Raw genomic sequence first — 25,590 nt, forward strand, 5'->3', positions numbered from 1 at the left:
TCGTGATTTTCGTAATATTTGTAATTTTTGTAATTTTCGTATTTTGGTTCTTTCAGCTATTCGGGTGTTCAAATTTATCCAAATGTATGAATACTAACAAATTCATACGAAAATCTATTTGTTACGAACCAAATCGCACATGTCTAATGAGAGGAATTTTCCCTATGTCCTCCCTGGTAAGATGTTGTGTCTGCAGAAAATGCAGATATAGGCGTGACACTCGCTTTTATTGTCCCTGTTGTCCTGACCATACCTGATCTCTGCATTGGTAACTGTTTCAAAAGCTACCACACACTAGTAGAGTATTAGCGCAGGGTACAGCATTGCACAGGGTGCACCTAGGGCACACTTACACAGGGTCTCGAAAGATGAGATGGCCATTACATTTTGAGAGACCCTAATCTGGAACGTTTACAGTTACAGTTTACAGTTTATAAAAATGTAAAAAAAAAAACACACATAAAAAAACACAAAAAAATAAAAAAGCCAAAAAGAGTTGTCATTTTATTTTTCTTCTCTCTCTACATTTCCTAAGATAACAATAAAAAGGATACAACATAAAATGAAAGGACCAGTTTAAAAATAAAATAAAATAGCAAAATAAATAATAAAAAAAATAAATAAATAATATTACCCCTGTCCCCCTGTGCTCACATGCAAAGGCAAACGCAAGCGTCTTGTGTCGTATGTAAACAGCAATTTCACCATGCATGTGAGGTATCACTGCAAACGTCAGATCAAGGGCAGTATTTTTAGCAGTAGACCTCCTCTGTGGTAACCTGTAAAGGCTTTTAAAAGCTTTAAAAAACGTATGTAGTTTGTCGCTGCTGCACGTTTGTGCGCAATTTTAAAGCATGTCGTGTTTGGTATCCATCCATGTACTTGGCATAAGATCATATTTTTATGTCATCAAACATTTGGGCAATATAGTGTCTTTTAGTGCATTAAAATTCAAAAAAGTGATTTTTTTTCCCCAAAATATTGTATTTGAAAAATTGCTGTGCAAATACTGTATGAAAAAAAAAAATTGCAACACCCACCATTTTAATCTGTAGGGCTTTTGCTTAAGAAATATATAATGTTTGGGGGTTCAAAGTAATTTTCTAGCAAAAACTAAAAATCTTTTCATGTAAACAAAAAGTGTCAGAAAGGGCTTTGTCTTCAAGTGGTTAGAAGAGTGGGTGACATAAGCTTCTAATGTGCATAAAATGCCAGGACAGTTCACCCCCCCCCCCCCAAATGACCCCTTTTTGAAAGTGGACACCCCAAGCTATTTCCTGATAGACATGTTGAGTCCATGGAATATTTTATATTTTTCCACAAGTTATGGCCTGTACACACGAGCGGAATTTCTGTTGGACAAAATCTTGGATGGTTTTTCAGACAGAATTCCGCTCAAGCTTGCCTTGCATACACACGGTCACACAAAAGTTCTCTGAACTTTCGACCATCAAGAACGCGGTGACGTACAACACTACAATGAGCCGAGAAACTGAAGTTCAATGCTTCCGAGCATGTGTTGAATTGTTTCCGAGCATGCGTTTTTTTTGCGTGTTGGAATTGCATACAGACGATTGCATTTTCGGATTGGAACTTTTTCTGACCGAAAAATAGAGAACCTGCTTTCAATCTTTTGCTGGCGGGAATTCCACCAGAAAAAGTCAGATGGAGCATTAGCAGAAGATTTGCTCCCACACGTTTCCAGATCTGGATGGCTGAGTGGCGACTTGGGACTGGATTGTCGCTATATTTCGTTAAGCCCTAGCTACTAGCGGGGTATTGAGCGGGCACTGTAGGAGGTGCTGGAGGAAGCCAGGAGCCTAGCCACTGGCAGGCAGGCTGCGCATTGGTCTAATAGCCCAGCTAACTAGCAGGTGCCCTTGTTTGCCCCTGAGAAGTCGGTGAACTCTTTACCTTCGGCCCTGGTGATGATCGTGTGGGAGTGGTGAGCTGGTTCCTCTTTCATTCATGGCAGCAGTGTTTATTCTTTTTTCTTCTGTTTTGTATGCTCTCTGTTTCTCCCTCCATTTGTTTGTGGTGGCTGGCAGGCATGGCGGCTGGTTCTTCTTGCATTCCAGCCGCCATTTACATTTGTTTTTGTTCGTGTGGCCGTACTGCGCATGCGCAAGTACGGCGTGAGAGTGAGGCTTGGTTTGTGCATGTGCGATATCGGCAAAGTGACGCTAATTGTGTATGCGCACTAGCGCCATCCTTGGCTGGCGGACCGAGCTTCTAAACAGGTATGGTGCCAAATCCCTTTTGAGGGATCTTCCCTCTTTGGCAACAAATTGGATCATGCTATAACAGGAGCCACTGGTGGGAAACCAGAGGTTCCTCCCATAGGATCGGTGTTTGCAAAACCAGAGAAGGTCTTTTCCTAAGAAACAATACCAGGAATGAGCCAGGGAGGCCCGTAATTACAGGCCATGCTGTGAATTTTCCAGGACATGGAAGTCAAGGCAGTCATCCTTCAAGAAGGCTGCTAAGAGCAGTTTGACAGGAGAGAGAGAGCCGACCAAGTCTTTTTGAGATTGGGCCCGCTCAGACGGGCCAAGTGGGGGCTCGCCTTCTACTTTTCTGGCACGTCTGGGCGGCCTCAATCCAGGACTTCTGGACAGTCAGGACAGTCTCTTCAGGCCATATCTGGACCATCAGCAGATTTCCCAGACTCAGGTGTGTTCCCACCTCCCTTCTGGCCTCAGAAGAAAAAAGGTTGATTCTTCTGACCTACGTGAAATCTTTATTGGCTCAGGGCGCTGCCATTCCCGTCCCAGACGAACAATGAGACATGGGAATTTACTCTCCTCTCTTTATGGTCCAAAAGAAAAACGGATCTTGGAGACCTGTCATAGAACTTACCCATCTGAATTGTTTTATCAAAAAAGAAAAATTCAAGATGGAGACGCTGTCAACAATCCAGCAGTCGGTCCAATCAGGGGATTGGATGATCTCCATAGATCTAAAGGACGCTTATTTTCATGTCCCTGTGGCAGAAGATTTTCAGCAATACCTTTGCTTCTCCATGGGAAAGTTGCATCTACAATTCACGTGCCTACCATTCAGGATATCGACATCACCCCAGGTCTTTTCAAAGGTATTACTAGCAGTAGTGGCTCTCCTGAGAACCAAAGGGATCCATCTCCATCATTACTTAGACAATCTTCTGCTGCTAGCCCAAGACAGAGATCGACTATTAGTGCACAGGAGTCAGGTTATCTCCACCCTCCAGGAATTCGGTTGGATCCTGAATCTAGAGAAGAGTCAGTTAATTCCATCTCAAACTCTCGTATTCCTAGGAGCCCTTTTCGATACGGTGAGAGGCACCATCTCACTTCCCGAGGAAAAGGTTTCGGTAATTCGGAACAGAATTCGTCCAGCCCTTTCGGCCTCCCATCTCCAGGCTCTCCAGTGTCTGAGGATCATCGGCACTATGGTGGCTATGATTCCAATGGTGAAGTGGGCTCAATGGAAGATGAGACCTTTCCAGAAAGGGTTTCTTCATCAGTGGTTAGGCAGTAAGACTCAGCTCATCCGCATCTCTTCTTCAATGAGGAACTCCCTTCCCTGGTGGTTCCAGCGGGAAAATCTTTACAACTGTCATTCCATTCTTCCCATCTCATGAATAACGTTAATGATGGAAGCCAGCAACAAGGGCTGGGGCACCCACTGTTTGACAGAAGTGGCACAGGGTACCTGGGACTTTCCTTCCAGAGGAATGGTGTTGAACATTTTGGAATTGAGGGCAGCATTCAAAGCGCTACTAGCATTTTGTCATCTAAATTCCGGAACCTCGGTTCTACTCAGGTTAGAAAACACAACGGCAGTGGCATACATAAGGAGACAAGGATGTACTCGGAGTCTGTCTTTACTTCAGGAGGTAGAGCCAATTATGACTTGGGCTCAGAGGAACCTGGTCAATATAACAGCAACATATGTACCAGGGACTCAGAAAGTATAGGCAGACTTCCTTTCTCGAGTCCTTTTAGACAAGAATGAATGGTCTCTCCACAAGGAAGTATTCAGTTGGATTCCGACCTTAGGAATTTCTCCAGAAGTTGACTTATTCACCTCCCCTTGCAACAAGAAACTGGCGAGGTATTATTTGAGGTTCAGGGATCCTCAGGCTTACGGGGTGGATGCCCTGACAGAACGATGGTGGTTCCGTAGAGCTTATGCCTTCCCACCAACCCCCATCATTCTTCAGTTCCTTCGGAGACTCAGGTTGGAAACAGCAGATGTGATAGTCATAATACCTTATTGACCCAACAGGCCTTGGTTTCCCCTGTTAATGCTTCTCAGTGTCAAGGATCCGATTCCCTTACCCCTCAGAACCGACCTTCTATCCCAAGGGTCGAATCTACATCCATGCCCAGCTCATCTGTGCCTGAGGGTCTGGTTTTTGAGAGGGGAAGGTTAGAAGCTCTGGGATGCCCCAAGGAGGTTATCCCTACTCTCATGAGTGCAAGGAGAAGAAGTACCAATCGGGTATATGAAAGGATTTAGGCTAGATTTACAAACCACATGTCCTCTGGATCGAACTCTGACTGTAATCCGACAGTTCAAGATGTCTTAAGTTTCTTGCAAACTGGACTAGATGTCCCTTTATCTGTTAACACTCTCCATGTGCAAGTCTCATGGAGTATCATGGGCTAAACATCCCTTGGTTCAACAATTCTTCAAGGGAGCAGTTAGGCTCAGACCTCAGAGGAAACCTAGATTCCCTAAGTGGGATCTACCACTAGTCCTTGACTTATTCTCACAATTGGACAAGTCCTTCTCGGTCAGAGAGCTTACCCTCAAGACTTCCTTTTTGGTAGCCGTTTCCTCAGCAAAGAGAGTCTCTGAAATCCAGTCTCTAGGGTCAAAGGAGCCCTTTCTCACATTTTTCCAGACAGGGTGGTCCTGATTCCGATGCTAGGATCAAATCCCAAGGTCACTTCAGTCTTCCACGAAAACCAGGATATCACACTCCCTACTTTTAATTCTGCTGGAAGTCGGGAGACACATCCCCTCGATATGGGAGTTATCTTGAAACAATACTTGGAGGCTACAGCTTCTTTTCGACAATCGGACTACCACTTTGTTCTGTTTCATGGGAAAAGCAAGGGCCTCAAGGCTTCTGTCAGATCAATCGCAACTTGGGTTGTTCAAGCCATCCAATGGGCTTAGCGAGAGAAGGGCTTGGCTCCTCCTGAGGCAGTTACAGCGCATTCTATGAGAAGTCTCTCTACTTCCTGGGTGGCTTCACGTCATGTGGCACCTGAAGTTATCTGCAAAGCAGCTTCCTGGTCAACAATTCACACTTTTATGTCTCATTATTGTGTTGAACCAGCGACTTTATCTTCTGTCGATTTTGGTTTGAAAGTTCTGTCGGTTGACAGTATTAAATAAATCTTTTTGTTCAGCATTTATGCCCACCCAGGTATGTATGGCGAGTTATTTCCCACACGTTGCTGCCATGGAGTGTGTCAGGAAAATGGAAAATTCCTATCAAAATACTTACCGTAATTTATTAAAAAGGAAGACACTATATGAGAAAAGAAGGGTGCTGAACACCCCGATAAATGTCAAAAAAGGGGAATGGTCCCTCGTGTGGGGTTATTTAGCAGCAAAGGGGTAGAAAAAATAATGCATGTGATTTGGTATTATTGAATTTTTTATTGATGACATAATATCAAAACTTGACACTGGTGGTTGGAATATGAGCTGTGTTACAGAATATGTAAAAGCAACAACACAGAGACTGAACACAATTTACATAATTTTCAAGCGCTAAAAAAGTTGATAATGAAGAGCGAATACTGACGCATTTCGACCCCGCTGGTTCATCATCAGAGGATTAATACGCTGTAAAAATATTTATACATATATTGAAATTCATAAACATACTCACAGAATAAAAATGCCATAATAATGAACATTTGTCTATGTAGTTACCAATCACTCTGTATTATGCAATGTCTCCTGAAATGGAGGTCCTCTAAACACCTCCCTCCACTTGATCCCACTGGGAATCCCCGGCCAGCCAGAACAACATCGATGAGGGCCTTCCTTTCGTGCGTGGCTTACGAAGAATCACAATAAAGGATAATCCCAAATGCCAGGGAGGGGCGTGGAGGTGAAAGGGAAGGGAAATCACCATTTTACGCCCCTAGAAAGCCTGAGGGCGGTGATTGGGTTTTCCTGTACACGGCTAGGCTCTCAAAAAGTCTCACACATGTGGTATCCCCGTATTCAGGAGAAGCAGCAGAATGTATTTTGGGGTGAAATTTCACATATGTCCATGGCATGTTTGAGCAATATATCATTTAGTGACAACTTTGTGCGAAAAAAAAAACAAAGTTTGTCATTTTCCTGCAACTTGTGGCAAAATATTAAATATTCCATGGATTCAACATGCCTGGCAGCAAATAGCTTGGGGTGTTTACTTTCCAAAATTGGGTCATTTGGGGGGGGTTGTGCTATCTTGGCATTTTATGTCCTTCGAAACTGTGATAGGTAGTGTGGAGTGAAATTAAAAATGTATGCCCTTAGAAATCCTGAAGGCGGTGATTGGTTTTCGGGGTCCCGTAAGCGGCTAGGCTCCCAAAAAGTCTTACACATGTGGTATCCCCATACTCAGGAGATGCAGCAGAATGTATTTTGGGGTGTAATTCCACATATAACCATGGCATGTGTTAGAAATATATAATTTAGTGACAACTTTGTGTATTTTTTTTGTAATTTTTTAATCACTTGTGACAAAAAATAAAATATTCAATGGGCTCAACAATTTCCTTGGGGTGTATACTTTACAAAATGGGGTCATTTGGGGGGGTTTGCACTGCCCTGCCATTTTAGCACCTCAAGAAATGAGATAGGCAGTCATAAACTAAAAGCTGTGTAAATCCCAGAAAAAGTACCCTAGTTTGTATAACTTTTGCGCAAACCAATAAGGCATCGCGGAAGGAGGAGGGGCCGGAAATGTTTGTAGATTGCTGCAGCAATCTTACCCGAAAGTGGGAGCGGGTACCTGTCAAAACCAGATACCCTCTTCCCCCTCCCCCCCAAAAAATGCCAAATGTGGCATTAGAGGGGGGTGAGAACAAGCGGAGCTTCCCCTTTTGGGTGGAGGCTTTAAAGTAAATTTGCCTAATTGATTTTAATCTCTCTCTATGCCGTTTGTCAGCCTTCCCTCTGCTCTTTCCTACAACAGCTTCCAATTTAATGGCATAGATCAAAAAACGTATGGGTTTATTATAAAAAGAGGTACAAACATCACTTTAGATGTGTACAATAAAATGTGATCACAAATGAGCATAAAAAATTAGCACAGTGTGCAGAGCTGGCAAGCAATAACTGATGCATTTAGCCTACAGAACTGGGGTGTAAAGTTGAAGTCCTGTAGGACAAAACGCGTCAGTTATTGCTCGCCAGCTCTGCACACTGCGCTCATTTTTTATGCTCATTTGTGATCACATTTTATTGTACACATCTGAAGTGATGTTTGTACCTTTTTTCTATAATAAACCCATAAGTTTTTTGATCTATGCCATGTGGAAGCCTTCTCTTTCCTTTTTATGATTTAAATCCCATCACTGATGGGTGAGAGATTTGTGGATATTGCCTAAATCTGGAGATTATGGTTTGGGTTCCTGTTTCCGGAATTTTCTTGTCTGCTGTATCACTGTTTGCGTGTGTCCCCATCTTCCAACCTCTGGAGATCGTGGCCTGGGATTTCATTTCCTATCCATGCCTGTTTGACTCATGCCGCTAGCGTGTGTGTCCACATCTTATGGTAAGAGTACCTACCCCTCCCCTGGGTGGTGGAAGCACAGCCACGGGTGTTTCATCATAGAACATTGGAATATCATCATCTATGTTTACAAGACTTTCTGGCACCTTCTATACCATCAAGGGTTCTTTGGAACACATCTTAACATAAATATTGATGGACTTGTCATTTTGTCACAATTTGCTCATGTTAAGTGGATGATTAATTCATTTAGCACATACACTTTACACACATGTATATGCACCTATATTCATTTGTTTGGATATCACGATAATACCCAATTTGTGTTACCATTTGTTTATGCTGTTTAGATGAATAATTGAATTTAGCACGTGTACTTTCACATATTTATATACCCATATTCATTGATTTGGATATCGTGGTCATTTTTGCACATTTATTTTGTGTATGCTTACTTCTACCTTTGGGTTTATACCTGGCACGCATGTTCACTTAGCGCTGCACTTTTTGAGAGTGATCCAATAAGTATTATATGTCAAAGAGTGTCAAAGGTGGGCTTAAATGCTATTCAATTTTGAAGTTTTTTTTTTACATTAAAAAAAAATGAATAGCATTCACATACCATCATTTACATTTTATGGGCTTTCCAAAGTGTGCTAGATTTTAGTACCAATCCCCCATTTAATTTTGTATAGGGTGTCTTTTAGTTGTAGCTTAGTCATGTGATTTTTAGAAGCCATTTGTTGAGTCACCAGTGGCACTTGTTTAGTAATTAAAGGTTTAAAGGTTGCAGTTGTATTATTAATTCCATAGGAGCATGGGCAGACCATGTTATAGATCCTATATCCAAGGATACCATGTTTCACATGTGTATACGTTAGCCAGAAAACTATCATCTTCAGTATAGGTTTTGTGCGTGGTTGAGTAAAATGTAAATATTTTTTGTGATGTATGATGGAGATTTTTCAGTATTCAAATTAGAAGTTTAGTTGCATATCAACATGCAGCCAAATTTCAATAAAACTACGGATGTGGTGTTGTTTACTATGTAGCATACTTGTATATATTTTCTTTATTTGTTAAGAAATAAAAACAAAAAAAATGTACAGTAAATATGAAATGTCACACAAGAATTTTATATAGTCTTCTATCTAGCCAGTAAGTGGAATCTTCTTAATTTTCATACATGTTTCTTTTGTCTTTTGACCATCTGTTGTACAAAAGTCAATTGTTTACAGAACCTAATATGTCAAAATGAAATCTATACATACTGTACAAGTGAATGTGTTGCAGAACTGACTCATCACACATTAGACAGCTCAGTTGTAGGTTTCTATCAGTCAAAGCAAGCTAAAAGGTGGGTAACTTCTGTTGTCCTGTGTCTTTGGTTAACCTTTAGTGCTCTGAGAATCCTTTGTCATGTATACAATGTTTATATGTAAACCAAATTGTATAAATCTAGTAAAAATATAAAACTACCAACAGCCATGATTGTTCCTTTAAAATTATAGGCATATTAATATACTAGCTCTGTTCTGACACAAAAACTTGATAACCTAAAATGTTGTAAAGGTTTCTATAAAATAAACATATTTTCTATGACTTGTGCTCCTTGTTTTTACTTGTTTAAGTTTATGTAATTATAAAATACAGTATATATCTCAAAGTTTTGTTATGTATAAACCCCTCCTAATATCAACGCTAAAAAGGAATTATAAATGAAATAATACTTAAGTTTGCAGATGGCTTCTGGTTACAACATCTGTGTCTGAAAATTCAACTTTATTTTATGAGCAAAACAGCAAGCAGAATTATTTGTTGTTGTTGTCTTCACATAATGCTGAAAAGCAAAATTAGCTTATTATATTCATCTGTTCATTTATTTAAATTAAGAGCCAGTTCTTCTAAGAACAAAGAATAGATGTCTGCACAGGCTTAAATTGTCTATTAATCATGGAAGTTTGTAAACCGTATTTAGCATTTCAATAGCATGCTAGTACAGTTTTTGGTACATCAAAAGTTTAGCTTTTATAAAAGAACAGACTTATTACTAAAAGATATACATTAGCTGAAAGGGAATGGCATTACAGACAAGTTTAGTTTTGATGAAGTTTTTACATTTTTCACAGCACATGTCATCAGGAAAAAGTATAAAAAAGTATACAATTTTAAATAAAAAGTAGGTTATTCAGTGATCTTGGAAATGGAGGTTTATAAAGAACTAATACTGAAAATATAACAACTCTGAAAATTCCAAGTCAGCCCAAAACAAAATTAATCATAAAACGGTATAGTTACCATAAAAGTAAAAAAACATACTTTTAGGGGTTGATTTACTAAAACTGAGGGCAAAATCTGGTGCAGCTCTGCAAAGAAACAAATCAGCTTCCAGTTTTTTTGTCAAAGCTTAATTGAACAAGATGAAGTTAGAAGCTGAAACCAATAACAATCTTTATTAAAAAAAAAGGTAATGCACTTACAGAATAGCAGCTGTAAAAACACAGAAAGTCTGTTGCGCCGGCCGGAGCACAAACAGACAGCCCGTTCCTACTGGATACACGAATGGAGTATGAGGTGACGTCAGCACGTCGCTCCACTTTTTTAAAATAAAGATTGTTATTGGTTTTACACTATTGGAGCATTACTCTCTTCCATGCATTGCGGTATTGCCCTGCTGAACCGAGTTGATGTGGAGCGATCCCCCACCATCTGAAGTTTGTTTGCTGTTCCCTGAAGTTGTCAATTCAATACATGCTTTCCTTGATCCTCTGTTATGGGGGATCATGGCATTCTGGTAAGAGCGCATTCCCGTTGATTGTGGTGGTGGATGTCACTCAACATTCGGAAACAGAGTTTATTTATAGTTTGTTCACATATTAATGGACTTGGAATTTATCATTCACTGGTGTTTAATATATCACATTATGTATTGACCATTGATAATGTCTATTACTTATGTTATTCTTTGATGTTCTCATTATCAGCACTGGTTAATTATTTATCATTTGTTTATATATTGCTTTTGATTCACATTTATACATCACCATATGGATTTTGGTGTAATTTTGGGTAGCACGACTTTTAAAATTTTCCACTTACTAATGTATTGATGTTGTACATATTAGTTGCGGCTTCCAATATGATGGATAGTTACTAAACACTTTGCCATCACCTTTTTGTTTAGTTTTTTGGTTTTTAGCGCTTTTTTTTATATTTCTGTCCAAAAGGGCTAATAGGCAAGGACGTGTCAAAAATAGCATAAGGAGCTGTCACTTCCCTGGGGAAAATGGAACAATGCAAAAAAAAGTTTTATAATTTCCATGTGGCCAGGAGCAGAAAAGTTTTAAATTACCAGCAAATCACATCTCCTTTCTGCTTCTTTTCTTAAAAGTAAAAAAACCCCTATGGGTCTGCTGTGTATTTTGGGGAAACTTTGCATCGATCTGTGTGCATTTTTTAAAGAAGCCAGGCAATGCAGTTTTCTTAATGTAATTTTGGCTGTAGCACATCCTAAAGCATGAATGAAAATAACTTGCATAGACTCCCCCCCGAAAAAAAAAGTCTGGTATGGATTTAAATGGGCACTCCATGCAAATAAACAAAAAAATGCATGCGATCCCCTTTAAAAAGCCATACCAGAATATTAACCCGAGGGTTCAGCTTGGCTAGTCAGAAAAGAGGGGGGACAAGTGTGTGGCCCTCCTCCTAAACCATACCAGGTGAGGGTCTTTATGAAATCTGGAAGCCCTCCTCAGATACTGTCCTCCATATAAATGAGTAAGTAAGCCCATAGTAAGCCTACTCATTCACATAAAAAAGTAGTAACTTAGAAAACCTAGAAATAAAGACACTTAATCATTTGACAAGTTCTTTATTTAACCCCACCCCCACCAAAAAAAAATCCCTGTAGATCTATCTTTAATCATGATGCTTGCTGCTGCCAACTCATCAAAAAAAAAAAAACAACAACAATCTGTCGCACAAGATCAATCTCCATCAGTAATACTAGCAGAATGACAGTTCCCCAAGCTGTCGTCAGCTATATAAAGTGAGGGGTGGGGATAGTGGTAACATTATTGACTAAATATGGGCATGGCTATATTCAGACAATTGCTATTGTCCAAATAATAAATGCATTGAGAACCTGCAGAGGATATTCAGATATCAAAAAAGGGAATAGTATTACCCTCCAATTCCCCGTGCAGCCCTCTAGGGGCTGGGGAATTGAGAGTAAATCTCTCAGCCATTCATTTGCACTTTGGGATCACCTCTATCTCCTGGACCCAAGGTCCTAAGTAGATTTGCCATGTTTCAGGGTGAAACGTCTAGGGTCACATTCTACTACGAGCTTCCTATGCTTGCCAAAATAGCACCATACCATACAAACAGTGTGGTCAACATAAAGGAGGCCACAGGGGCATGAAAGACAGTAGAACACAAAATATGTAGCACATATAAGTTGTAGACTTTACTAAATTTCTTTGGTGATGATTCACAAATTTACACCTTTTACATTTTTTCTTCCTACACTGGTACATCCCTGTAAGAGTACAAAATCTAACTTGGGGACAGCGAGAAGGTGTCTTAGTATACCTCATCCTAATGGGGCAATTTTATTCTCAATATTCAGCTCACAAATCAGGGTTTTTCCATATTACCAACCCAATTTGGGGTCTGAAAGTAAGATACTCCAGCGTCTACAAATATATCTTTCCAAATTATTATATTTGCAGTGGAATTGGGTAATACATTTAACATTCATACCAGAAGTCATGCCTTTGTTGTTATCTTGGGGCTGAATAATGTGACAATCCTGATGGACTGTGTTGATAAAATATAGTTGATTGCTTATGGTGCCGCTCAAAGTAAAGGTAAAAGCATATCCCTGTGTTACAGAACATAGGGTGTAAGCTTGTCCTGATGTCAATCCAGGGGGTTAGTAATTTTAAAGAGGAAAGGATCGCTGCTACTCCCGACCAGCCCATGTGAAAAAACAATGAAAAGCAGCCTCAGCCTGTATATCTCCACCAAACCACAGACCCTGATGCATTTCACCCCACCCACTGGGGCTTAATTATAGGGTGGGAGCATAGAGCAGGACGAAAGGGTTTATGAATCATCAACCACAGGAGAGGGTTGTGAACAATGTGAAAAGCAGCTGCCAACTAGCTAGGAGCAATCAGAATACATCTACAGTGAGAAAAAGGAGTGCATAAAAAACATGTAAGCAAAATACATAGGAGAGTGTCCTATACAATGAAAAAAAAACAATAAATAGAGGGTGAAAATAATGAAATGAAAAATATAGCAAAAATAAAAAAGCATATAAAAATAATGAGGGAATAAAAAAATATAAAAGGGGGAAAAATGAACAAAAAAATGGAAATGAACCCTTATAAGAGGAAAATTAAGATGATGTGTTAAAGAATACTGAAAAACTGACAAAAAAATAAAAAAGACTGAAACATAGAATGATGATTAAAAAATGAAAAGTCACAATGAAAGAATGGAAAAAAATAAGAGGAAAATGAGTGAAAAATCCAAGTAAAAAAGAAAAAATACTGAAGTAAGGTAATCAAAGATAATAGTAAAAAAGTTGAAATAAATGTAGGAAGTGATTGTGTTGATAGGGGGTGTTAATATGGAACCTGGAAAAATGTTATGAAGGTGAAAGTGTATTTAAAAAAGTTTTTTTATATATCAAATAATGTGTTAAAACATTTCATGTCATTCTGTTCAGGGGATCGTGACAGGGATTTGAGAGAGAATACCAAAAGCATATGAAAGAATGTCAACCTGAGAAAACAGGAGACGAACAATATTATTATATGTATAACCATGCCATAGTGCTTCTTGTGTGAAATAAAAAGAATCAGAAAGGGAAGAAAGGAAGGGGGAGGGGAGAAAGGGGCAGGGGAAAGGACAAGGGAAGGAAGGAGGGACACTCAATTCAAGTTAAAAACTATTCTTTAATTTCATTTTTGAATGGCGGAGTTTCCATTCCATCCTCTACAAAGATCTTTATTAAAAAAAATATTTTTTTTCCACAGCCAGTGAGCCCCTAATGTTCATACATTACTCTGAAGCTTGAAGAGGTTCACAATGGGACAGTCTCTTCCTATATCTCAAACCTCTGGGAGCAATAAACAGTGTGGCAGAGAGAAATACCAAGAGCAAAATGTTTTTTTCTGCAGAATGCACAGATGATAATAACATTTATAAGATCTTATTTTGAAAACTTCAAAGATTAATGTCAACTTATACCTGACTACGGTGGGACATCACTTCCCTGGATAAATACAGTATCTCAAAGGAAAGAGGATACCTAGAGGTCTAAGAATAAAAAAGTTCCCATCATGTGCTGTAGAGCAGTGGTTCTCAACCCTGTCCTTAAGTACCCCCAACAGGCCATGTTTGAAGATTTTCCTTTATCCTGCACAGGTGCTTTAAATCAGAGTCAGTGACTTGGTATTTTGGACAGCTATTTTATCTAAGAGAAATTCCCAAAACATGGCCTGTTGGGGGTACTTGAGGACAGCGTTGAGAACCACTGCTATAGAGGATGAGAATTTTAGTAAACAGTGGACAAATGTACTGGATGAAGCATCAAACAGCCTCATTAGACTAGTCATTAATCATAAAAAGACATGCTTGGAGGCTCTGAATAAAAACATCAATCAAATTCAACATTACCTTTAAAAATTCCGGAATTAGTCAGATTATCAAGAGAAGAAAAATTTACAAAATATCTAGATTCACTTGAAGATGAAATTGTGAAGGTTAAAAGATCAACATTCTTGAGGGACAAATCTGACTATGAAGAAGGAACAGTGTACAAATGAAGAACTTTTGATGCATGTCAAAAACTTGGAAATCAATGTAATTCAAAATATTCTATATTCAGAACCTTATAAATACCAGTGGGTAACTCCAAAAGAGTTATTTTTTTAGATACTGAGGAACAAGCTACTGCTTCTTCATCTTCTGCCTCAACTTTGAGTACCAGAGTTATAAGCGAAAAATAAAAGACACTTATTCAGATAACAGTGACTCACAACACTCACACCCCCCAAGAACAAGGGGGGACACAGATGTTTGTCAAGAAGAGAATAAGGAGAGGGAAGGAGGTCAACGTTTTGATTTTTTCTTCACAATAACAGACATTAACAATTTTGCACTTTGCTTATGACTAAAAAAGCACCTACTTATGCCAATATAGCCACTGATGACATGAGTTCCATCTCTATGGAATTGGATTTTCAAGATCTTCACATCTCTCCACACAAAAATTGGATTTTAATCCCGTGCAGTCTAGAGGTGACAATCTGGCTTGTTTCAGAAATTTTTCAAACAAGACCTTAGTACCTTGGAGCAAGAAACAGATACATCTTGTCAAATGTTTATACTGAAATATTAAAACAGTATTATATTTTTGAAATTATGCAAAAATCTATGGTTAAGGAGATTTTCACATTTTCCCACAAATCAAACAATTCAAGTTTGTTTATCCATGCTAGTTTGAAGACAAGAACAAATACAGCGATGTGCTAAAACATATATATTTATTAACTAAAAATTCAGTGTAAAATAATATCAGATATAATTGCTGATATGCAAAAAGATATACATTCAAAATATCAAATATATGGGTGATACAAATATACAAATGATGAAAAATTTTACCGCAAGCGCTTACAAATTACTATGTCTACATTTCATGGCGGCTTTGGTAAATAGCTTTCCGTGGCTTCCGTGATTTCTTCTCAAAACAAAGACCTTCAAGCTTAAACCTCTTTTACAGTATATGGACAATATTGTTAATCATATACAAACTTGGTAATTTAACCAAGACTTATTTTTAAATAAGAATACATTTAGAATGAATTTATTGTTAAACACATATCACGACAAAACCATTGTACAGACTTTGGTATTAGCTTTTGGAGAGACATATAAAAATGTGTATTTCTCTTAATATTTGGAATATAATTAGTTCATGCTGCAGGGAGAAATAATACAACTCCAATTGCTATGCCATATATTTAAATGGTTTTGTTTTGTATATGACAAAACAATTCAATTACCAAAAGGTAAAAATAAAAGTTAATACATTACCAGAGATTTAAGAAATCGGTTGTTTTAGGAAGTATCAGCTGGGTGTCCCAAAGGACTTTTCCAACACGCCTACATTCTTCCGTACTCTTTTCTCCTGTTCGTCTCTCTGTCTCAAGATTTCCAGTCTCCAGATCCAAGCTCTCCCCTCACTGTCATGTGTATCCAATCTATATCCCCCCAGGAATGGGTGTGGAAATGCCTTTAACGTCATAAGTGATATCAAACACAGTCATTTCCTGCCCAAAAATCTAAAGGGGCAATTGTAGTGTCCTACACATAGTTTTCAGTAGGGCAGTATAGGATTAGAAATTGATATTATCAAATGTTATTTTTCATGTCAAATTCAATTTATGAATGACTTTTGACTTAGGCTTAACAGAAACTATTAAATATCTAGAGCTGTCATTTATGTGTTAATTTCCTAGAGTTCTTGGCTAAAACTCAGATATATGGCTTTTTAGAATATGTAGCCCACATAAATTACCTTTTTCCTTTAAATTCCTTAAGTTAAGTGAGGTGGTACTTAAAAACCTCATGTATTATTTCAGGAGAATTCTTATTCCCAGAAACTCCATCTATTTAAAATATTCATAATGTTATGAACATGCTATATTCATTATTACTACACCCATGAGTAATATAATATGAATATATATATATATAAAAAAATATATATATAAAAATGCACAAATCAAAATATGTGACATTGTTCAATTAATTATGCCTATAATTACTCCAATATAATTTACTAATATATAATGATAATTTATGGCTAATTTGTATATTTGCAGTAATTAATACAGATCATTTCAAAAACACAATTTGTTAATATGTCTTTTTCTCTATCCCTCAGTCAAGGACAGAGAAAAAAAATATATGATTCTATACAGTGTTATTTAAAACCTAACCCACATTCTTTTTTTTCTAACATGAACATTCCTTTTGGCAAAACACATGCCATGGCTCTTATCTTTAAGTGTCTAAATGTCCAGACCTTTAATTTAGGAACAGGGGCAATGTGCACGGGGCCTTCAAGTCTCTTAAGAAAAATCTCTGTCCACCAGTATAAACTCAATTTAACCTCTTAAGAAACAATATATAGGAACAAAAATGGCTTTTCTCATGTTCACGAAAACATGGCTAAAATAATAATATGATTTTGGCCTTTAAAAATAATTCTTTTAGCCTCAATAGTTCTGACTAGGGATCAGCCGAACACCCCCCAGTTTGGTTCGCACCAGAAAAAACTACTCGCGGCTATTAATGAATTGCCGGTCCGACAATACACATAAAAGTTCATTGATAAAAATGGCATGGGAATTCCCCACAGGGGAACCCCGAAACAAAATTATAAAAAAAAATGACGTGGGGGGTCCCCCTAAATTCCATACCAGGCCCTTCAGGTCTGGTATGGATATTAAGGGGAACCCTGGCCAAAATTAAAAAAAAAAAATGGCGTAGGGTCCCCCTCAAAATCTATACCAGACCCTTCAGGTCTGGTATGGATTTTAAGGGGAACCCCGCACCAAAATAAAAAAAATGGCGTGGGGTCCCCCCAAAAATCCATACCAGACCCTTATCTGAGCACGCAACCTGGCAGGCCGCTGGAAAAGAGGGGGGACAAGAGAGCGCCCCCCCTCCTGAACAGTACCAGGCCACATGCCCTCAACATTGGGAGGGTGCTTTGGGGTAGCCCCCCAAAACACCTTGTCCCCATGTTGATGGGGACAAGGGCCTCATCCCCACAACCCTTGCCCGGTGGTTGTGGGGGTCTGCGGGCAGGGGGCTTATCAGAATCTGGAAGCCCCCTTTAACAAGGGGACCCCCAGATCCCGGCCCTCCCCCCTGTGTGAAATGGTAAGGGGGTACAAGAGTACCCCTACCATTTCACAAAAAAACTGTCAAAAATGTTAAAAATGACAAGAGACAGTTTTTGACAATTCCTTTATTTAAAGTCTTCTTTTTTCCATCTTTTATCTTCTTTCTTCTATCTTCCTTCGGTTTTTTCCTCCATCTTCTTCTTCCTCCGATCCTCTGCTTCTTTCTCTGGTGTTCTCGTCCGGCATCTCCCTCCGCGGCATCTTCTTTTCTTCATCTTCTTCTCTTCATCTTCTTCTCTTCATCTTCTTTTCGGGCCACTCCACATCCATGATTGTATGGGAGGCTCCCACTGTGTGATGCTTCTCTCTTCATCTTTTTCTCTTCATCTTCTTCTCTTCATCTTCTTGTCTTCATCTTCTTTTCGGGCCGCTCCACATCCATGATTGAATGGGAGGCTCCAGCTGTGTGACTATTCTCGTCTCCTGACTGTTCTTAAATAGCGGAGGGTGGGGCCACCCGGTGACCACGCCCCCCGACGCACGGGGACTTGACGGGACTTCCCTGTATGAGGCTTCATTTACTATCATATTGGGTGGATAATACATCCTGATCTTCGGATCATCTCTCTTTTTCTCTGCCTCTTTTTTTATATACATTTTGTATGATTTGATGTAATAAATATTTTTTTAATGTTCTCTCATTACCAAATCTCCACAATGTATCCACTATTTGGCCTAATCTAATAGATTGACTACGTTTGCCATTGTCATGGACGTTCTCGGTACAGCATGGATGGGATTTATGTCCACTATCCATGCGAGTTTTATATCAGGTCAGAAATTTGAAGATGAAACCAAGGTTTTTCTAAATAGGATGCTCAATCTCCTTAAAAGGAAATCCCATCTCCATTGGCATATCCAATATTTTTAAATGTATATAGAAGAAACAGTTTGCCCCTTGGGACTGCGTGTCCAAGTTTTTCCGACTACCAAAGATCCATCCCTTGGGTTTAAAAAATCTTGGGAACAAATCCTCACCAAATGTAGTATAGAATTAATGACTCAACTAACTTCTCAGTACCAGGCTGATATGGTGGTCTTGGATGGTGAGATTGATCGATTATGCACCCAATTTCAACACATTATAGACTCTACCACATTTGCTGCTAAATGGAAAGACATTAAGGAACGCCTTGAGGAACTCAATAGAGAAATCATAGTCAAAAAACAGGGCAAATTTCTGAAAGATAAATTAGCTTTCTCAGAAGGTTATGCCTATAGATGGATGGGGAAATTCCCTGCCAGGAGAGGTAAAACACAGGTACGAATACCACAGGACACACCTAACCTAATGGATTTAACAGAATCTGACTCCTCTGTATCTTCTTTGTCTTCACAGGTCTTATCACGTCCTACTAATGCGCACTTACGACGTAAGAGATCACTCACTGGTGATGGGCACTCTTTGAATGACCTTAAGAAAGGGAAAAAACATGGTAAATCTCACAAACCACTGCAACCCTTTTTATTGGGGGCACAAGCCCAAGGCAGTGGCATACTCAATCCTACTTTGCACAATATTATCTCTAGAATTCTTCAGTTTAACATTAAAGCACTTGTCACCAACCTGGATTTTTTATTTCCAACTACACCAGAACCCACTCGACAGTTCAATCTGGATACGTTTGTTCTAAAAACTCTGCTACCAAACTCATCTGTAAATCCTCTACACTAGAAGCTACTAATGCCCCAGCTTCTTAAATATCATGAATCTCATTCCTTTTACCTTGACCACTGAATGGGAGTTGATCCTACAACTGGGTCTAGGTTTTTGTCCCTCAGAACCCATTAATATTTTCAAAACGGTCAAAGACCTCTACCTCTTTCCCGGCAACCTAACCTTTAGGTTAATTTTTGAAAAAGACAGAAAAAAACTCAACTTAGAAAAGGAATTAGCCGAGGAACACTTCTCCATGCAGTTAGTTTAGAGCTTTAGAACTTTACGGGATCTTAGGCTTTTATACAAGGAGGGGGCGATTGACGATGATCAGTCTAGTGTACATGAGCAAGGGTCCACTCAAGCCCTCTGGGGTCACCTGTTCCCACCCCTTCTTCATTGGAGGTGAGAGTGGATCCTAGTCACATTAAATTAAAATCACGTAAGTTTCCGGACCTTATGACCTGCCCAGCAGTATATACTTTTCTACATGAAACAATTAAGGCACTTAAGAGGCAACAGTGGCCTGATCTGCCTTCCAACTTGACTTCAAAACAAATCTGTGCAGTGACTAAACTCCAGAAATGCACAGATTTGGTGATAAAGCCATCTGATAAGGATGGCAATATACTACTGACGCACCCTCAATACCAAACTATGTGTTTGGATATTCTAAACAACATATCTTGGTATATACCCATTGAATATATGTTAATTCAACAATATATTGTTGAATTACGTAGCCTGTGCACTGGGGCCTTCTGGGATGGTTTGATTGATAGGGATACCTTAAATTTCATCAACACTCAGACACCATGTATACCTACATTCTACACACTACCTAAAACCCACAAGAATCTCCAGGTACACCCTGGAAGACCTATAGTCTTGGGTATAGGGTCCCTGATGGAAAACACAAGTAGGATTGTGGATACTTTCCTTATGCCACATGTACTGAGTCTACCCTCCTATATACGCTACACATTGAAGGGGTCCCCATCCCTCCAAATGCCCTCCTCATGGCTATAGATATCGAGGCCCTGTATTCGAGTATCCCTCAGGAGCAGGGTGTCCGGATGGCTGGGACCTTCTTGATGGAGCAGGATAGGAACACCTGGCCCCTGAATCATTTTATACTCAAGCTACTTAAGTTTATTTTGACTAAAAATAACTTCACTTATATGGACCAGGTTTACCTTCAAACTCAGGGATTTGCCATGGGCACATCATGTGCACCTTCTTATGTCAATCTCTATTTGGGAGGATGGTAGAGAACTGTCTTTGCTGATGAGTCTCTGAAGTCTTTTCTAAATCATGTCCTTTGTTGGTACAGGTTTATTGACAATCTGTTCATCATCTGGACAGGAACCGAACCTGAGCTTACTGAATTTATTGATCACCTGAATATAATTCAGTTTAACTTACGCTTCACTTTCAGTTTTGATCGCAATCACATCCCTTTCCTTGACTTAAAGATGGACAAGGATTCCCGTGGCCAAATTGGTACAGATCTTCATGCTTCTAGTGCCCATCCCCACTCTCTGATATGCAGCATCCCACATGCCCAATATCTTATCTGCACAGGGGACGGGGATTTTTATGTTCAGGCTACTGCCTTACATGAGTGGCTTTCAGCACAGGGGTATACTCAGACCAATCTGACGGCCTCCCGGAAATTCAGGTCCGCGCTGTGGCTGTCATTCGCCCATAGCGCAGATGTCAAGTGGTTAAGCAACTCCAAAAGGAATGCAATCTGAGTGATATCATATTGTCTGGAATTCTTTAACAAACATCAGCATGCTTCGAGAACCAGAGTGTGTGGAATAGCAGTATAGAGATCAGTTACATCCCAGGTAACTAACATTGCTCCTGATGGAAGGGTTAAATGCACAATTTTCTCTAAAAAAATCTTGAGTATCTCGAATATAGGATTGAGTATTCACAGTTAAAGGAGTGAGGCATTTGTGTAAATATTTGGCTATTGGCATGGTAACAGAATTAATGCTGAAAAAGAATGAACGACCCAGGGGATTTTGTGAGTCCTTGTGTACTTTTGGTAACACGTAAAAAATAGGGGTGATAGGATGTTCTGGAATCAAAAAAGTTTCTGTATTAGTGTCTATTATTCCTGCCTGTACAGCCTGTTTTACAAGTTTTTTTATTTTATTTAAAATCCATGTAGTGGGGTTACTATCCAATCGCATATAAACATTAGTATCAGCTAACTGCCTCTGTATTTCTTCGTTATATTTGGCGGTATCCATAATAACTATGGAGCCGCCCTTTTGTGCCTCCTACATGTTGTTCTGCTGCCGAACTGTTCATTAGTAAGGTCAAGACGGATATCAAACTATTTTTACATGACATGATCTAAAAGGAACCATAGACAGAACAGCCTGAATCAGGAAGAACTTACTGCTTTGCCATCCCTTTCTACTAGAAAGGAGATTACAATTAAGCCGGTGGATAAGGGCGTCTCCATAGTTATTATGGATACCACCAAATATGAAGGAGAAGTACAGAGGCAGTTAGCTGATACTAATGTTTATATGCAATTGGATAGTAACCCCACTACACTGGTTTTAAATAAAATAAAAAAAGTTGTAAAACAGGCTGTACAGGCAGGAATAATAGATACTAATACAGAAACTTTTTGATTTCAGAACATCCTATCACCCCTATTTTTCACGTCTTACCAAAAGTACACAAGGACTCACAAAATCCTCTGGGTCATCCAATCGTTTCCAGCATTAATTCTGTTACCATGCCAATAGTAAAATATTTAGACAAATGCCTCACTCCTTAAATTGTGAATACTCGATCCTATATTCGAGATACTCAAGATTTTTTAGAGAAAATCGAGCATTTAACCCTTCCATCAGGAGCAATGTTAGTTTCCTGGGATGTAGCTAATCTCTATACTGCTATTCCACACACTCTAGGTCTCGAAGCATGTTTGTTAAAGAATTCCAGACAATATGATACCACTCAGATTGCATGCCTTTTGGAGTTGCTTAAAGTAGTTTTAGAGGAGAATTTTTTCCTCTTTAAAGATACATATTACTTTCAACGTACCGGCACAGCGATGGGTTTCAATGTCGCCCCCCCATATGCCAATGCGTTCATGGATATGCTTGAACATGCATTTATTTACCATTGCAGGTTGTTCATGGACAACTGTATAGCGTGGTTTAGATTTATAGATGATGCATTTGGCATGTGGGTCTGCGACCTGGATACACTACTATTTTTCAATTCTTACTTGAACAATTTAATTCCAGGTTTGAAATTTAACATGTCCACTTCAAATGTAGCTACTCCATTTTTAGACACACTATTGTACATACAAGATGATGGCATTGTCAGTGAACTATATTGTAAACCGACGGATCATAACCAGTTGCTACATTATTCTAGTTTTCATCCACTATATCCACTAGGGGTATTTAAATCTATACCCAGGAGTCAGTTAAAGCGGGCATCTAGAATCACTAATAAATCTAGTAATAGAGAAGAAAGGTCGGATGAAATGGAAGGCAGACTGCGGCAACGTGGATATTCTAGTGATATAATTCATCAAGAACATATCAATTTGCATTGTAATAAACATAAAAACACAACTCGTAGGATGTCTTTCATTTCCCAATACCATCCATTCTCTAACCAAATTAATAGTTTAATTAAAAAACATTGGTCCATATTAAATAAGAATTACCCGAATGTCCCCGAATCTTACCACCCTCCATTATCCTCATATTGAAGAGGAAGAACTTTACATGATAGACTGGTCAAATCAGACCAGTATTGTACTCCCACCCCTCGCATTACATTTTTAGGTCCAACGAACCATGGTTCTTTTCCTTGTCTTTCCTGCATTCAGTGCACTAGCATGATTAAAAGGTAAACGTTTTTGTCACCCTCATAAAGGATATAATATAAATATTAAAGATCACTTTACTTGTCAATCATTGTATGTGATATATATTATCAAGTGTCCATGCTGACTTATTTATGTAGGGGAAACAAAACAGAAGGTTAAAGACAGGATTGCAAGGCACACATACTCAATTCGAGATAAACTGGAGAAGTTACCATTGTTTAGACATTTTTTAGAGAAGATTTATACAGTGTCACAATTAGGATATATCGTTATAGATGGAGTGCCCATTAATAGACAAGGGGGTAACAGAGAACTAGAAATAAGAAAAAGGGAAGTGCATTGGATAAATCGTTTAGACACATTGCAGCCCAAAGGGTTAAATACTGACTTTGATTTATATTTGTTCTTCTGACAGTCACTGCTTTTGAATTTTTTGAATCATTATATATATACAGTGGGGACGGAAAGTATTCAGACCCCCTTAACTTAAATTTTTCACTCTTTGTTATATTGCAGCCATTTGCTAAAATCATTTAAGTTCATTTTTTTCCCCTCATTAATGCACACACAGCATTCCATATCGACAGAAAAACACAGAATTGTTGACATTTTTGCAGATTTATTAAAAAAGAAAAACTGAAATATCACATGGTCCTAAGTATTCAGACCCTTTGCTGTGACACTCATATATTTAACTCAGATGCTGTCCATTTCTTCTGATCATCCTTGAGATGGTTCTACACCTTCATTTGAGTCCAGCTGTGTTAGATTATACTGATTGGACTTTATTAGGAAAGCCACACACCTGTTTATATAAGACCTTACAGCTCACAGTGCATGTCAGAGCAAATGAGAATCATGAGGTCAAAGGAACTGCCTGAAGAGTTTAGAGACAGAATTGTGGCAAGGCACAGATCTGGCCAAGGTTACAAAAAAATTTCTGCTGCACTTAAAGTTCCTAAGAGCACAGTGGCCTCCATAATCCTTAAATGGAAGATATTTGGGATGACCAGAACCCTTCCTAGAGCTGACCATCTGGCTAAACTGAGTTATCGGGGGAGAAGAGCCTTGGTGAGAGAGGTAAAGAAGAACCCAAAGATCACTGTGGCTGAGCTCCAGAGATACAGTCGGGAGATGGGAGAAAGTTGTAGAAAGTCAACAATCACTGCAGCTCTCCACCAGTTGGGGCTTTATGGCAGAGTGGCCCGACGGAAGCCTCTCCTCAGTGCAAGACACTTGAAAGCCCGCATGGAGTTTGCTAAAAAAACACCTGAAGGACTCCAAGATGGTGAGAAATAAGATTCTCTGGTCTGATGAGACCAAGATTGAACTTTTTGGCCTTAATTCTAAGTGATATGTGTGGAGAAAACCAGGCACTGCTCATCACCTGTCCAATGCAGTCCCAACAGTGAAGCATGGTGGTGGCAGCATCATGCTGTCGGGGTGTTTTTCAGCTGCAGGGACAGGACGACTGGTTGCAATCAAGGGAAAGATTAATGTGGCCAAGTACAGGGATATCTGGGATGAAAACCTTCTCCGGAGTGCTCTGGACCTCAGACTGGGCCGAAGGTTTACCTTCCAACAAGACAAAGACCCTAAGCACACAGCTAAAATAACAAAGGAGTGGCTTCACAACAACTCAGTGACTGTTCTTGAATGGCCCAGCCAGAGCCCTGACTTAAATCCAATTGAGCATCTCTGAAAAGACCTAAAAATGGCTGTCCACCAACGGTTACCATCCAACCTGACAGAACTGGATAAGATCTGCAGGAGGAATGGCAGAGGATCCCCAAATCCAGGTGTGAAAAACTTGTTACATCTTTCCCAAAAAGACTCATGGCTGTATTAGATCAAAATGGTGCTTCTACTAAATACTGAGCAAAGGGTCTGAATAATTAGGACCATGTGATATTTCAGTTTTTCTTTTTTAATAAATCTGCAAAAATGTCAACAATTCTGTGTTTTTCTGTCAATATGGGGTGCTGTGTGTACATTAATGAGGAAAAAATATGAACTTAAATGATTTTAGCAAATGGCTGCAATATAACAAAGAGTGGTAAATTTAAGGGGGTCTGAATTTTTTTATACACTGTTAAGGAAAGTCTCTTCAGCTATGTAATTGATTAACATATAATGATAAGGAATGTAATATTCTATGTAGATTAATTGATTTCAGCTTATCCTAATGATTTGATTAATTGCTTATGCTAATAAACTATATATATCGAGTGATATGCATTGCCAGTTGTAGGTATGTGGTTGTGAAGGCGTTATCCATGTGAGTCCGAAACGTTACCGTCTGTACCTGTTTTTTTAGGTAATT

This window comes from Aquarana catesbeiana, linkage group LG02, assembly GCF_042186555.1.
Source record: "Aquarana catesbeiana isolate 2022-GZ linkage group LG02, ASM4218655v1, whole genome shotgun sequence".
In the NCBI taxonomy this organism is placed as follows: Eukaryota; Metazoa; Chordata; class Amphibia; order Anura; family Ranidae; genus Aquarana; species Aquarana catesbeiana.